Source organism: Cannabis sativa, chromosome X, assembly GCF_029168945.1.
Source record: "Cannabis sativa cultivar Pink pepper isolate KNU-18-1 chromosome X, ASM2916894v1, whole genome shotgun sequence".
NCBI classification, from domain to species: Eukaryota; Viridiplantae; Streptophyta; class Magnoliopsida; order Rosales; family Cannabaceae; genus Cannabis; species Cannabis sativa.
The window spans coordinates 32,223,609-32,226,212 of NC_083610.1; the positions used below are offsets into that span (position 1 = coordinate 32,223,609).

At 38.8% G+C, this 2,604-nt stretch overlaps 1 long non-coding RNA gene across 1 annotated transcript; it reads right to left on the minus strand.

The window, feature by feature from the left end:
• Positions 1 to 879: 879 nt before the first annotated feature.
• LOC133032606 (uncharacterized) lies at positions 880 to 1,875 on the minus strand. Its single transcript, XR_009685203.1, has 2 exons — positions 1,581 to 1,875; positions 880 to 1,122 (listed from the first exon to the last, which is right to left on the minus strand). It is a non-coding gene; the product is annotated as an uncharacterized LOC133032606 (long non-coding RNA).
• Positions 1,876 to 2,604: the final 729 nt, after the last annotated feature.

Sequence of the window (2,604 nt, forward strand, 5' to 3'; positions counted from 1 at the left end):
ACTCTTTCAGTTCCTGTCACCCCCATATTATCGAGGATACGGGTGATTGTGCTCGACCACTACTCGGCCTTAATTATGTCAATACCTCCCAAAAAAGTCGGAGGTTGCAGCTTCACGAACCGCTCAAACACCGAGTCTCTATGCGGCATAACAAACCCCTGGTTACCCACCACTGGCACAAGTGCTGGTGGTAACACTTAATCAACAGGGGAAGCCGGTGCCAGTTGCCTTAATCGTCGCAACTCTTCTTCTTGACGAAGTATGACACTTCGTATTTCTTGAAACATTTGCAGCCAATTAGCAGGAGGATTAGCATTACCAACCCCTGCATTATCCCCCAGATTCTGCGGAGGTGGAGGCGGTGTCGGTGGATCAGTTTGGGCAGCCCCAGGCTCTACTTGCTCGCCCTGTGGTCTAGATGATTGCGGAGGGTCCATTACTAGTACCCTTGTAATCAACAACCCCAGCGAGTTAAGCACCAATACCACACTTACGCACTTATTGCCTTAAACCCTAACTCATTTATTTACCCCATATAGATATTCACTTAATCAAATAGCATTTAAAGCATGGCATCACATAACATATACACACTCTAGATGCTTGCATACTGCCTAAAACGGAAAGCGGTAAACAGATGATCACACAATCAGTAGAGTATTTACTATTAATACTGCACCATCAGTCGAGCATGTCTCTGACGATGAATGTACATGTTCGGCCGATCTATAGGAAGTTTAAAAACCTTGGCGCTCTGATACCAAATTGTAACGCCTAAATAATTAGGCACGCTACCCAAGATACTTACAAAATCCTAATCCCCTAATTGGGATTACTAATAAGATTAGCACGGAAATTAAACTTTAATTATAAACGAAATTAAAATAAAACTTGTAATAATTTAAACTTTACAATCTAAAAGTTACAGAAGTTGGGATCCCAAAAACATTTACAAAATATTATTACAAGTCCTTTTCTTTCAGCCGGCCTAAGCGGCAAAATAGAGTCTCAAAAATACAACACTGGTAGACCCCAACCCGCTTGGTCTGATATGGCTCGGACATGTACATTCTTCGTCCAGCTCCTGCACTCATGGCTGATCAGCAATAGTCTTACCCTTTCCTGCACAGTAGAGCACCCGTGAGCCAAGCCCAGCAAGACAGTATAAAACATATCAACAATATGCTCATCATATAATACAAACAACAATGCCATTCAAATCTGTCTGTGTGACACACACCTGCATGTTGCGCTAACATGCCTATTTATGTTTACGTGGCGTAAACCTACGTGTTGCTCTCACACGTCTATTTACAATAAGGCCTTAGAATGGTTCTTCTCGGTTCTGATTAACGAGTCCAACCTGATTATGCCTTGATTGCATAATCCTTAAATCTCAATATAATCATACACTTAGCATGGCATAGCATTTATTCAACTTATATCACTAGGGTAATAACCTTAGGCTATTAACCGCTCATATTAGGGTAATAACCCTAATCCCGGTTACAATTACTCACATATATTAATCTCAATATAAGCGCCACCGCGGATACTCTACCTGCCAACTACTGTCTTACCTGTTGTCCCGCAAAGGTAGAGATTCCAAATCTCCAGGTGCTCCTGACCAGGTGCCGATAATCCTAGTCACACAATCCGGGATTTTCACAAATAGGGTTAACCCCTGATTTCACATTTATAAAATATATTCATGGCATTTAAAATATAGATAATCACATAGAGCTCAAAACGAGCTTTCCAACGATATAAAGAACTCCCAAAACGGAGTCCCGAGTCAAAAGTATGACCAAAACAAAATTCAACATTTCCCGATCTACTCCAACCGGAATTCCGATTGGAGCAGCCCTGAACCAACTGGAATTTCGGTTGTTTGGGCAGCAAGAACACGAAAAATTTCAATCTTTAAGCCCCCATAACCTACTCAAATCTTCCCTAAACACCACCAAACTTTCCAGGGCATCATTATATGACATAATAAACATATTCCACAGCTCAAACACAATAATTTCACTAAGAATCAAAAAGTGCCATTAAAGCTCCAAGCTTGAGTTCCATGAACTCAAGATTGCTTTTCACAACCAAATTCTCAATTTACAATCAAACTTTAAACTCAATGAAACCTAAAAATGCCACTGAATTTACCAAAAACAAATCCCACGATTAAACACAAAATCATGACTTTAACTCATAAAATCCAAGCTCTTGAACTTGAGCTTAAAACCAACATATTTCCAATATTTTACAGCAGCCACATACCAAAAATAACAAGGATTTCAACCAAGAGAAAACCCTAAAATCTCAGCCACAACTTAATAATTAAAACCTACAACAATTCAAGTTATTCACGCCCAATTTACAAAGATCAAACATCAAATTCAACAACATGCATAATCAAGAACACCAACACTCTAACATGATCTTTTTATAAATATTTCAGCAAGGAATCCAAAAACATAAACTGTAAAAATGTTGGGTTTTATGCCCTAAATAAAACTCATTTCAATATAATCAGATTTGTTTATTAATATAGATCAGAAATAACATTTAATGTTGCATGGTTCACATGATTTATTTCATGATTAT